The sequence below is a fragment of the Spinacia oleracea genome, chromosome 2, assembly GCF_020520425.1.
Source record: "Spinacia oleracea cultivar Varoflay chromosome 2, BTI_SOV_V1, whole genome shotgun sequence".
NCBI lineage: Eukaryota > Viridiplantae > Streptophyta > Magnoliopsida > Caryophyllales > Amaranthaceae > Spinacia > Spinacia oleracea.
In genome coordinates this window covers 8,694,464-8,708,955 of record NC_079488.1, presented here as the reverse complement: position 1 = coordinate 8,708,955, position 14,492 = coordinate 8,694,464, and positions in this window count along the sequence as shown.

Genomic DNA, 14,492 nt, shown 5'->3' with positions numbered 1-14,492 from the left:
GCGGAATACAAAATGTTTTCCATATGTAGAATTACCTATTATTTTCTTGGTAAGTACCAGAAGGAAAACATGCGTATTGATTAGTTCCAAGTCCTATTCATGTTCAGTTGGTAATTACCCTTCGAGGATCCGGTAGTTACCGAAAAACAACTTCAGTTGTTCTATATGACAGTACACAAATGTAAACAACGCACAATTTCATGTTAAAAGTCTGGCCATGCAGTCGTTTTACACAATGCATTATAAACAGAATTCAAACATTGCCCATACGGAATTAAATCTATTAACGGAATACAAACACTGAATTTTAATTGTCTTGGAATACGAAATACACACACTTACTGGGGATTCAGATTACACACACTTAATTGTTATACACAACACACAAACACACACACTTGAGGGGGATACGGAATACATACACTGAATGGGGATACGGTAAACACACACTTAGGGGGTGCAGCGGCTGGATCGATAGGGGGGCCAGCGGCGGCTGGTGCAGCGGCATCATCGACAAGGGGGGCAGCGAAATCCTCGACAAGGGGGGCAGCGGCATGCGGTGCTGCGACATCCTCGACAGGTGGTGCAGCGACAAGGGGTGCAGCGGGAATTTCTCCAGCAGGTCCAATGCCATCTTCGGCAGCAGGTCCATCGCCATCTTCACCAGCAGGTCCAGCGCCGTCTTCGTCTTCAGGCACTACAAACCACCTCTCCACCCTATTCTCGTTGAAGACCCTTACATTAAATCTCCCACCCTTAGCGTAATAGAAATATATATAATCTCCATTCTTGATATCCGAATCAAGAACGAACTGTTGCCATCCAAGTCCGATAACCACGTTACCCTTGGAACGCCACAAATCCATGTGCCTCCTCCTTGCTGTATGCGCCATTCGTAGGAACCCATGATCCATGTTTCTACGAACAATGTCACGCACCGTATAACTGAAGTTGGACGGTACTTCCTGTAAAACACGCAAAAAATTGTTAATAGCCATCACAAACAACAGTAACATATAAAAAAATTTACATGGAAATAATTGCATAATCACAAGCAAAGTTAGGGGAAACTTTAGCATACCACTGTCTCTCTATTTCCTCTCACTGTCAAAGAACAGAATAAAATGCTGGAACTTGAACAACGCCATTGTTGCCGCTTGTTCTTTACAGGATGAAATCGTTTACACGTTTGGTTTCTTATATAGAAGTCAGAAAACGGTTTCAACCGCTTACAAAAAAGGTTATTTCAAAAACCAACCAACTTAGACATGATAATTATCAAGTAAAAACATTGAGAAAAATAGTAACCACCCCTCAGAAAATAAAACCGTGCCCCTCAGGAAATACAAACATGGTTGTTCAAAAAAAACCGAACTATAATCCATTAACCCGTCGCCAAATGTTTACATATAAATAATGCGTCGTTGGTACCGTATCAGAGCGTGGTAATAGCCAGGTGGTTGTGAGGGGGTCGAAAAAGCACGAGGCTAATGCGTGACCTCGTCCCTCGTGGGTGTGACGATTCTTTTTATTCAATCAAGTGTAATTGGATTTCCTGTGAGTTTACACCCAATTGACTAGTAATATAGGAGTCGCCATTCAGTTTTTAACGACAATGAGAAAAACTGACAAAACCCGGTTATCGTGACATAAAGGGAGTGCAATTATGTTTGACCACGATGGCCGTAGGTTCCCTTGTGATCCCTGGTGTGGGGATCTCTCAACATACACCCGCAAGGTAGAGATTGAGGGTTCGGGGGACTGTAACTACCGAGAGGAGTACTTCGCTCGTCGATAACTCCAGAGGCAGGATATCCTTACTAGCTCAGCATAAATAATTGAAGGGACATGCGTTAACTATTAAACTAATCTGAGTTGATTTTAGCAATATGCAACATATAATACTAGATCGATCGCGATTATCTAATTTAGATAGCATTAAGGGACCTAGCATGATAATCCAATTTCCCAAAAATATTATATTTGTTAGGCGTGATAGAACAATCAGATTTAGTTAGTTTAACAGTTCATAAAAAGGGCGAGGAAAGCAGTTAAATCATCGAAAAGGGACACATTACGACGCACCCTTGAGAGGTGCGTCACGGTTCTCAGAAAACTAACCACTTTGACTTTGCTATTTCTCCTTTTTATTTAACGAATCTCAAATTATGGGACAGGATACTTTCTGTTCGATTTATGGATCGATTGCGACAGAACGCGTGAAGAATTTCGCAGCGAGAGGCTTGGGCTAAGGGTTGGAGTCAATACTCAGAATATGAATTGTGTGTTGTGTTTGTGTTCTTTTCACGTCGAATTTGGGGCTGTATTTATAGGGAAGAGTTCGTGGAAAGATAGAATTGCAGAGTTCTAATCCACAAAGAATTAGGAAAAAACACGTACCCAGGTATTTTCAGCGCCCAGGCCTGGGCGCCGAAATCTTCGGCGCCCAGAGCCAGGCGTTGAAAATAGGGTCTGGGCTGTTTTCTTAGTCAGATTTGGATTCCTGAAATCAGTAGAGTTTGAGACTTAATCGGGTCTTTTAGTGCGTATCATTTTCATGACGGAATGCGTCTGGGCCCGTTACGAACTCTAGGCTCGTTAGGATTTTAATTAATACGTAACTCTTATTTCCGAATCATATTAGGAATAGGATTCTCACAGTTTTCTATCTCATTTAGGATTTATGTTGGAGTGCAACACCTAATTCTGACAGGTTTCTATCTTTTATGACTTGCCACTTTTAACAGCTGCCCATTACGGCAGTTACTATTTTTAGCAGGTTTCCATAAATAGCAGGTTTCTATAAATAGCAGGTTTCTGGTGAAATGAAAAGGGGAATCGAGATTCGTTATTTTATAGGAGATGCGTTGTCAAGTGGAGATTTATGCTTTCATCATCGAACCATTCCCTTTCGGGAATGGGGACAAAAGTAGGTGTCTATAGTTAGCCCCCACTTTGACTGAGTCTTGGAGTAAGACGATGGTCAAAGTACTAGACGGAGTGCGTCACACAAGCCATGGTGTATGTGACCTGTTTTGCGAGGGTCTCACGAGCCCCCGAGTGATAACATTTGACTTAAGGGTCATCACTTGAAATGTCGACATATCCCTCACGTGTCATTGGGATTTGTCAACGGACAGTATAGAATACTCCCTCACTTTGTCATTGGAAGTATCTAAAGAGGCGTAGAAACTCCCTCACTTTGTCATTGGGAGTAGCTACAGATGTTTTCGAAATCAAAGCTATAAAGTGTAATTGGGCCTGGCCAAGCCCAATCACGAGGTAAAAATGTTTTTAAAGATTCTCATTTTCAGGGCTAGCTAAACGAGAAAACTGAAGGAAATAATGCCCTTGGTCCAAGTATGCATTCAATGTTAAGTCTAATAAATGCGGTTCAGTATTAATTAACAAGTTAATAATTCAGTGAGATCAAGTGAGCTGAATGCCTAGCTAGAGGCCGCTTCAGTTCAAGTGGAATTAATGATATTAATCCACAGCTTACTCTTGACTGAACCCGTAGGGTCACACAAATAGTAAGTAAACGGATCAAGTATTTAATGGCATTAAATACTCCATCTATGGATATTCGGAATCGACGGATCTTGGTTTCAGTGGGAGCTGAGATCGTCACAGGCAAGAAAAGAATACTCCGGAAACGATGATATTGCCGGAAACGGAAATATGGATCGTATCGGAAATATAAATATTATCCAAGTCGTAGATGTTGCCGGAAACGGAAACATGGTACGTATCGGAAAATATTATCGGAAATCGAAATATTGCCGGAATCGGAAATATTGCCGGAAACGGAAATATTGTCAGAATCGGAAATATTATCGGAATCGGAAAATAATTCCGGAAACGGAAATATTAAATATTTGTTCGAAACGGAAATTGATTCCGGAATCGGAAATATTAAATATTGTTCGTATCGGAAATGAATTCCGGAATCGGGAATTTAATCGGAAGCGTATCGTACGAATTAGCATCGGACGAGGCTCGCTAGACGAAGGCCCAGCACGAAGCCAGGCCATCGCCCAGCACGAAGCCAGGCCATCGCCCAGCAAGACCAACACGCACCATCGCATGCCAAGCCTCGACCAGGCCCAGCGCAAGGCCAGGCCCAGCCAAGGCCTGGGGCGCGCGCGCGAGAGCACAACAGTGGGCCGAGCGCTGTGCGCCTAGCGTGGGCCGCAAGGCTTGCGCGGGTGTACGGTGCTCATGCAATGCTTGTGCGGGAATCCTAAAGTAATCGGGATTCGAAATATGATTAAATCCTAAAACTATTAGATAATGATTATTTAATTAGAGTCCTAGTAGGATTATAATTAAATAAATTAGTATCCTAATAGGATTCCAAAACCTTTTCCATAACTCTATAAATAGGTGCCTAGGGTCACATATTTACATAGATTATTCAAGTATTCAAAGTGAGTTTTTGAGAGAAAAATTCAGTCACATACCTTGCCTAAAAGTGCCGAAATTATTAGTACCTTAAGGGCGATTCTAGTTGGTCAATCTTAAGGCGGATCCGGACGTGCTGTGGACTATCTACGGAGGGACGACACTTGGAGTCCTAAAGACTTGTTCTTGTTCGGTTCGGGCGCAGCTAGGGAAGGCACGCAACAAAGAGTATGCATCTAAACTATGCTGTATGATTATGTGTAAATAATATGTATTCCTGGCTAAATGGTTTTTCCGCATGATTTATGAATTGTCATATGTATCATAACCTAACAGTGGTATCAGAAGCCTCTTATTATTTTCATAATCTAAATTGCATGAACATGGTTAAATATTACAAATTTGCAAGAATTAAAAGGGGTGATTAATTTTCGTAATTGTTAATTAATTGCAAATTGCGTTTATTTAATTATACGTACGCAGTTTTTCGGCAGTTTCTTCGTTACTCATCCAAATCGAGTGATTTTTGTGTCAATTCCGCATGTAAAAGGCATTCTAAAATTTTGACAAAAAAAGTATTTTTTTGCCGAACCCAGAATTCTCAAATTCGAAGCCTAACTATGACTTTTCGAAGGTTTTAGTTTTTCGAATGCAAAATTTCGTAAATTTAAGATGTTAAATTAAATATTTGCGATTCTTGTTGATAAATCTTGAATTTTTGATTGACCTACTGTATATGTTTAACAAGTTTGAATGCCTAGCCTTGTTAATTATGCAATCTAATTTGTAATTATGATTAATTTGTTGAAAATTAGAATAATTTAGAATTAATTTGATTTTCATAATTAATTATAATTTAATTAGATACCTATGATTAAAAACCACCATAAAAATTGTAAATTTATGATAAATTTTAAATTTTTATGACCTAGCCTTGAATCCATGATAATCGGAAATCAATTGAATAATAAATTTTCGATTTTTCGCCCTAAAATTATGAAATTAATATTATTTATTAATTTTTCATTAATTTTAAATATAAATTTTTTAAATTTTATGCGATTCGTTCATATAACTTGCACGCACAAAGCAATGGACGCTACGTGTTACCCTTAAGGGGTGTTGTATAGTGCGGGCATGTGACGACGAGCAAGGGAGCTCGTCGCCCATGCGGCACGAATGCAATGAGCAAGGGCATGGTGCACGAGCACAAGGCAGCAGCCCTGCCTTGTGTCGTGGGCTATGAGCAATGGACGAATGGGCATGGGCGAAGGCAAGGCACGGCAGTCGCGTGTGGGCAGCAAGCGAGCTGCGCCACATCGCGCACTGCCTCGCGCAAGCGCGCGCAGCCTCGCGCACAGCGAGCGCAAGCTCGCGTGCCACGAGTGCTGCGCCCAGCGTCGATGCCTCGCGCAGCGAGCGCTGGCTCGCACAAAGCAAGCGCTGGCGAGCGCGCGCAGCGAGCGCTGGCTCGCATCAAGCGAGCGCTGGCGAGCGAACGCAGCGAGCGATGGCTCGCGTGCATCGAGCGCTGGCGCGCGCGCAGCAAGCACCAGCTCGCATAAGGCCTTGCGAAGGATAGCAGCAGCAGCTATGCGACGCAGCGCATGGGCTGCGCGCACATGGCCAGCGATGGCTGTGTGCGTGTGGCCCATGGGCGTGCGATGCGTGAGGTTGTTGCGTTGCGATTAGATCGTTTTGAAATTTTAATTTGAAATTTTCAGTTTACGTAATTTTAATTAATTTTAAAATTAATAATTTAAATTATTTTCTTGGATTTTAATTTTGAATATTGTAATTATAATAAATTTTATTTATTCTAATTATTTTACTAAAATTAAAATCATGAATTAATTTAAATACGACTGAAATTAAATTAAACTTTGTGGATTCAATTATAAATTTATATGAGCTTTAAATTTTAATTAAATTTGTATGTTTCCGGTTAGACTAGAAATACATTTTTATGTTTAAAATTAGTAAAGCATATGAATTTATTGGTTTAAGTGGGAGCCCTTTTTAATGATTACTTGAGACCAAAAATGATCATCAATGATTGTGTATTCACGATCTAGCTCCATAAGATATGGCATATCTAAGTTGGAATGATCGAAGTCAATTAGTGCTTGATTCGATCAATGATGAATCATAAAGACTTTTCCTATAATTTCTAAAACAAAATGCTCAACTACCACCAAACTAAACCAAATTCGTCAAAGCTATTGAAAATTAACTTCAAAATATCTTTTCAATAATATATATCTAAAGAGTTGCTAAACTCAGTGGGAGCTTAGTGTTTGTTGTTCAACAAACTAAGGCCCAAGTATAGATATATGTTTCATTGTAATTTATTCAAATGAGCATAAAGGTATTGTTTCTACCACGAATTTTTTGAGAACATAATGTTTGTTTGCTCGAAATAATGTCCTTTTGGAGATTCATTTCCAAAATGACAAGTGGGAGAAAATAGACCTCGAAAGTATTCGAGGCGAACGACAAACATAAACTGACATTCCGGAGGCTTTTCGAAGTTCTTTAGAAAATCAGAACACGTATTCTTTAAGGACTTTAGAAGTGGCTTTAAAGAATAGACATCTCTTAGAAGACTTTACAAGTGCTTCAAGGAGAACGGAATATTGATATTCTGTTGTTTGATGTTCTATACCCAAGTAGGCATAGAGTTCAAGTCACTGAAACTATGAGATTCTTCTATTAGATAGTGAAGAAACATAGAGATCAGGTCAATGAAACTATGAGATTCTTCTATTAGATAGTGAAGAAACCTACAACTTGCATTCAAACTATTATCGCGTAGATTAATGAGTTTGTGACTTGTAAGAAAGCTATGACGAAACCTAGATTCCCTAAAATGGTTAGAGGCTATTTTTAGACTCAAATGTTTTAGATGGTTAAAGGCCATAAAACATAACCAATGTTTTGATGACAAAATTGAAATTTTGTTGATTTGCAAGAATAGATTAAACACCTATTGGTTGCAAATTGGTTTTAAGGATAAAAACCATCAAACATGGAATTCTATTCACACACAAAGCTAGATTAGTTGCTAAAGGTTACAAGCAAAATCACGACGTGGATTGTGTTGAAACCTCATGCATAATCATAATGCTCAAGTCTTCCTCAGTCAAATGTTGGAAGAAACTATGTACATGGCATGTCATAGGATTTGTGGATCCAAATAAATACTTGAAAACAAAAGCTAGCTTATGAAATCTAAGTACAGATTTAAGCAAGCAATTGGGAATTAAAACTGTATTTTACTGAAGCTAATAAGTATTTTAGTTTCATAAAATGTACATGATTCTTATAGATATATAAGAAGTTTAGTGTGAGTACGTAAAACTTAATTGGTCGTATGTGTATCACACACATATCTCTCTATTGTGAAATGACATTCAAATGCTAATGACTTAGATTTGAAACTATTCATCAATGACGGACCAAGGCGAAACTTAGTGCATACTGGGTATTAAGATCTATTTACAAAGATCTTATGATAATGTTTTAGATTAAGTAATGGCATTTACTAAATCAAACACGAAAGACTCCATTGGAGATATTCGACCTATATGAATAAATCTAAGTAATGAATGTTTGAACTATGTATAAGCATTTACTAAGTTAAATATCAAAAGATCTAAATGAGATTCTTAACCTATATTATATGTCAAAGAATTTAGCTGGATTTAGTATCTACTGAAACTAGATGAGTTAAAGTTACATGAATAGAATTCAATTGGGAATTATTCTGCAAAAGAATTTATCATGTATGATATAATATGAGGATCGCCAAAAACGTATCGTATGACTTTAGGCATGACGAACATATACCAATCTCTATTGATCTAAGTGAAGATCAACTAGATTGAAATCAACAAAAACTTATGGTACTTGAAAAGGTACATAGGAATAGTTCTTGATTCAAGGAAATAAAGATATGCTAAATAGTTGATGCTACACGCATAAACACTGGAAAAGGATCAAGCAAGATCCCTTTGGAGTTAACCATTGGCAAGGACGAGCTATAGAGCATCGTGTTTTGAAATGGCAACATGCATTGGAGACCATGAGTTGTTGCGTGGGAAATTAAATATTAATTTCTATGTTCTAAGATACAGCTGGAAAGTCTTCCACATATCTGTGAACTGCTTGGATAAGTAAATCCAACCAAAGCATCACCAACAACCTATACAGTTGAAGTAAAGTACTTATTGCCTAAGAAGCAATAAAACAGGGTTGTTTATGTTAAAGAGTTCTTCACTGAACTTGGGTAGATCACCTACTGCTGATTTGATAGTTCTTCATTGAGAAATGCGTATAACCACTAATGTAGCAAGAAAGACTAGATCACAAAATAAACATACTCAAAAGATCTTATCATCATATCTCGACGAACATTCGATGAAAAGGATATTAAGATTGGCAAAGCATGATAACTAAACCTATGCAACAAGTGAGAAGCAACACTCACGTTGTAGCACTGGAAATCAAACATAGCTTTGAATTCCATGAACTGTTTTAAAGATGGGTTTGAGGCCCATGCTTGTAAAACAATAGGGTTGAACATTTATCATATATGAAATTTATTTTCATATTCCATTTAATCTTGGTTTAGTATTAAATGATGAGTCCCTTCAAATTTGACGATATATTCAAGATAGACTGTCAGGACCAGTCCTATGACTAAGAAATGTCTATCAAGTGAACTTGAATATCAAAAGTTAAAAAAGGTCCCTGGTCGGAGTTTTCTATAAAGATGGACGCATAGAAAACATTAGACGACTAGAATGCAAGATGACTAGTAGTTCTGTTTCTTGAACTATGTGGACATGACAATGTCGTAATAATTTGCATAGATACTTACTTTGGGAAGACTAGTATCGGACAGACCTATGAAACTTTACTGTAAGAGATGAAAATCTGTCATAAGTAAATTTCATTAAAATTATTAGACACTAATCCTCAATACTTGAGTGATTTGAGATTACTTGTTTGAGAACTGCGTACTTTGACGTTGACCAACCGTCGCACCGTAAAAGGAGGCTATAAAGGCAACGCTCAGGTAATCACCTATCAAACGAAGTCTAATCTCAAGATCGCAAGATTGGGATTGTCCTCCCATAAATCGGGATGAGATGCTAAATGTTGTACAAGGCCACTCAGAGAGCTAGAAACTGTAAAATGCATGGTCTTGCTCAGATGAATCATAGGCTATGATTGTCTGTTTATTTGATCAGTTGAACTTTGAAACCGAGAAACACCTCTGAACGTAATAAGGATGACAACTCTTACCTTATGTTCAAGAGCAAGCATCGAGCGACAAAGGAATTGGGAAATGCACACTTGTCCCTAAGGAAGAGTGGGAGACTGAAGGAAATCATGCCCTTGGTCTAAGTATGCATTTAATGTTAAGTCTAATAAATGCGGTTCAGTATTAATTAACAAGTTAATAATTCAGTGAGATCAAGTGAGCTGAATGCCTAGCTAGAGGCCGCTTCAGTTCAAGTGGAATTAATTATATTAATCCACAGCTTACTCTTGACTGAACCCGTAGGGTCACACAAATAGTACGTAAACGGATCAAGTATTTAATGGCATTAAATACTCCATCTATCGATATTCGGAATCGACGGATCTTGGTTTCAGTGGGAGCTGAGATCGTCAAAAGCAAAAAATGAATACTCCGGAAACGATGATATTGCCGGAAACGAAAATATGGATCGTATCGGAAATATAAATATTATCCAAGTCGTAGATGTTGCCGAAAACGGAAACATGGTACGTATCGGAAAATATTATCGAAAATGGAAATATTACCGAAAATGGAAATATTCCCGGAAACGAAAATATTTTCAGAATCGGAAATATTATCGAAATCGGAAAATAATTCCGGAAACGGAAATATTAAATATTTGTTCAAAACGGAAATTAATTCCGGAATCGGAAATATTAAATATTGTCCGTATCGGAAATGAATTCCGGAATCGGGAATTTAATCGGAAGCGTATCGTACGAATTAGCATCGGACGAGGCTCGCTAGACGAAGGCCCAGCACGAAGCCAGGTCGTCGCCCAGCAAGCCACACGCAACAAACCACACGCCAAGCCTCGACCAGGCCCAACGCAAGGCCAGGCCCAGCCAAGGCCTTGGGCGCGCGCGCGGATCACAGGCAGCGAGCTGGGCCGAGGCGCTGTGCGCTCAGCGTGGGTCGCAAGGCCTGCGCGCGGGTGTACGGTGCTCGTGCGATGCTCGTGTGCGTGCTATACGAATCCTAAAGCTATCGGGATTCGACATATGATTAAATTCTAATCCTAATAGATAAAGTTTATTTAATAGAGTCCTAGCAGGATTCTAATTAAACTAAATTAGTATTCTAATAGGATTATAAGTCCTTTTCCATAACTCTATAAATAGGTGCCTAGGGTCACAAATTTATACACAACATTGAAGTATTCAAAGGTAAGATTTTTGAAGCAAAAATCAGCCAAACACTTGCAACCTATTTAGCCGAAATTCTTAGAACCTTAAGGGCGATTCTAGTTGGTCAAGCTTAAGGCGGATCCGGACGTGCTGTGGACTATCTACGGAGGGACGACACTTGGAGTCCTAAAGACTTGTTCTTGTTCGGTTCGGGCGCATCTAGGGAGGGCACGCTACAAAGTGTATGCACCTAAATTATGCTAAATGATTATGTGTAAATAATATGTTTCCTGGCATTAAGGTTTTCCGCATGATTTATGTTTTGTCATATGTATCATAACCTAACAGGGGTTACATCTCTAAATGGTCCATGATTCTCACCAGATACTTCTAAAGATCTCTGAGTTTCATCCTGAATGTCATCTTGAGCATTCTCTAGAGTTTGTTGTTCGACTCGAGTTTCTCCGAGGTCTACTTTTCTCCCACTTGTCATTTTGGAAATGTGATCCTTTTCCAAAAAGATACCATCTCGAGCAACAAACACCTTGTTCTCAGATGTATTGTGGAAGTAATACCCCTTTGTTTCCTTTGGATAGCCCACAAGGATACATTTGTCAGATTTTGGATGAAGTTTGTCTGAAATTAATCGTTTGACGTATACTTCACATCCCCAAATCTTAATAAAAGACACATTTGGAGGCTTTCTAAACCATAAATCATATGGAGTCTTTTCAACAGCTTTAGACGGAGCTCTATTTATAGTGAGTGCAGCTGTATTTAGTGCATGTCCCCAAAATTCTATTGGAAGTTCGGCCTGACGCATCATTGATCTAACCATGTCTAGCAAGGTTCTGTTCCTCCATTCCGACACACCGTTCCATTGTGGTGTTCCAGGAGGATTCAATTCTGATAGAATTCCACATTCTTTCAGATGGTCATCAAATTCATAGCTCAGATATTCACCGCCTCTATCAGACCGCAGTGCCTTAATCTTCTTGCCTAATTGATTCTCTACTTCACTCTGAAATTCCTTGAATTTGTCAAAGGATTCAGACTTATGCTTCATTAGGTAGACATAACCATATCTACTGAAGTCATCAGTGAAAGTGATAAAGTAGCTGAAACCACCTCTAGCATTTGTACTCATTGGTCCACATACATCTGTATGGATTAAACCCAATAGTTCAGTTGCTCTTTCTCCAACTTTAGAAAAAGTTTGCTTTGTCATTTTGCCAAGTAAACATGATTCTCGCTTACCATAATCCTCTAAGTCAAATGGTTCTAGAATTCCTTCCTTTTGAAGTCTTTCTATGCGTTTCAAGTTAATATGGCTTAATCGACAATGCCCCAGATAGCTGAGATCTGAATCATCCTTTTTGGCCTTTTTGGTATTTTTGTTTTAAACTTGTTTGTCGTGATCTAGTAAATAAAGTCCATTGACTAATCTAGCAGATCCATAAAACATCTCTTTAAAATAAAACGAACAACTATTGTCTTTTATTAAAAAGGAAAATCCCTTAGTATCTAAGCAAGAAACAGAAATGATGTTTTTAGTAAGACTTGGAACATGGAAACAGTCTTCCAGTTCCAAAACTAGCCCAAAGGGCAACGACAAATAATAAGTTCCTACAGCTAATGCAACAATCCGTGCTCCATTTCCCACTCGTAGGTCGACTTCACCCTTGCTTAACCTTCTACTTCTTCTTAGTCCCTGTGGATTGGAATATAAGTGTGAGCCACAACCTGTATCTAATACCCAAGAAGTTGAATTAGCAAGTATACAGTCTATAACGAAAATACCTGAAGATGGAACGACTGTTCCGTTCTTCTGATCTTCCTTTAGCTTTGGACATTCTCTTTTGTAATGGCCTATTCCATCACAATAAAGACAGCTTGATGTGGACTTGCCCTGCTTTTTTTAGCATTGCCCTTGGACTTTCCACCTTTCTTGAAGGGTCTCCCTTTAGCCTTGAGTAAATCCTTGGCTTCATAGTCGAGTATTATCTCAGCCTTTCTGACAAGGTGAACAAATTCTACAACTGTTTCTTCTCTTGGTTCACTTAGGTATAGTTGCTTGAAGCGACCAAACCCACTGTGCAGTGAATTGAGCAAGACAGAGACTGCCATCCTTTCGCTTATTGGTGTTCCTAGCAGACTCGGGTGATCAAAATATGAAAGCATAAGCTCCACATGGAACCTCAGTGGGACGCCTACCCTCTGTTTAGTACGAAGGAGCTGAACATGTGTTTCTTGGACCTCCATCCTATAACACCTGTTAGGAGAACTAACCTTTAGACCAGACATTGATTCAATCAACTCATGGACGTTTAGGTCCCTGTCCTCCGTGCTTCCACGACAGATATCCCTCAGATTCTTGATGAGCGTAAAAGGTTCGTAAGCTACAAACCTTCTAGCCCATTCATCAGGGATATTGTTCAGCATGAGACTCATAACCTTTTTGAGATCCGCATCCCAGGCGGCAAATCTTTCAGGGGTCATGTCTCTGGCATAGTAGCTTGGCATGGGATGTAACAGTACATACTCAAGTCCATTGAGTCTGACTATTTCAACTAGCTTAGTTTCCCATTCAAGAAAATTTGTTAGGTTCATCTTGACCATAAGCTCAGAACCCATGATGATGTTTTGATTGTTGTTTGCCATAGTAAAACTACAATAGAAAAAGAATAAACAAATAAATAATCATTCACAGTTTCTCTTAATAAACTTAAATTCTAGCATGCATGCATAATTTAATGTTCATTAAGCCTTTTATTCAAGTTATGTGTTCCGGCAGGTGTGAATAAAATGATTCCAAGACCCTAAAACCATTGAAGAATTAAGCACATTATGTATTTAGACTCAATTCTAAAATCTTTTAGGTAAGCAAAAGCCTTTTGCTAATAGTCTAGAAACTACTCTTGGTTAATAGGTACGTCTAAGAGCTTATTAGGTAAACCTATCAATTTTGCCACGACATAAAAGGACTCCTTACTTATATCGTTGAGTTTCACCAAAACTAACATGTACTCACAATTATTTGTGTACCTTACCCCTTTAGGATCAATAAGTAACACATCGTTGAGCGTAAAACTATTACTAGATTGATGTAAAGGTTATCCAAGTAAGTGTTATTTTGGCATGGCACCTTTTAACTCAATTTTTAAAGTTTGGAACTTAAGGCTCTTACTATGTTGGTTAGATTTTAAGTGAACTAAAATCCTTAATCATGCAACATAATCAAGCCATAATCTCATGCATAATTAAGACATATTTAAAGCAATAAATAACTTAAAGCATGCATAAGATAAATGTGATCTAGTATGGCCCGACTTCATCTTGAAGCTTCAACTTCAAAGTCCGTCTTGAAAATGGATTGGAAACTCCGTCTTGAATTTCACCATGGGAGGCACCATTTTCTTCAAATAGGATAAGCTATAATTAACCTAATTACAACTATTTGATGGTACGCAGACCATATTTGAATTGAAAAACAAACTTTGGTGCATTAGACCAATTACATTCAAATTAATGGTACGCAGACCATATTTTCTATCCTATTTGGGCCATACTAGTCACTTCACAACCTACAAAACAGTACATATACAATATATACCATTCACCCATTCATTATCATGAATGTCCCACATAGC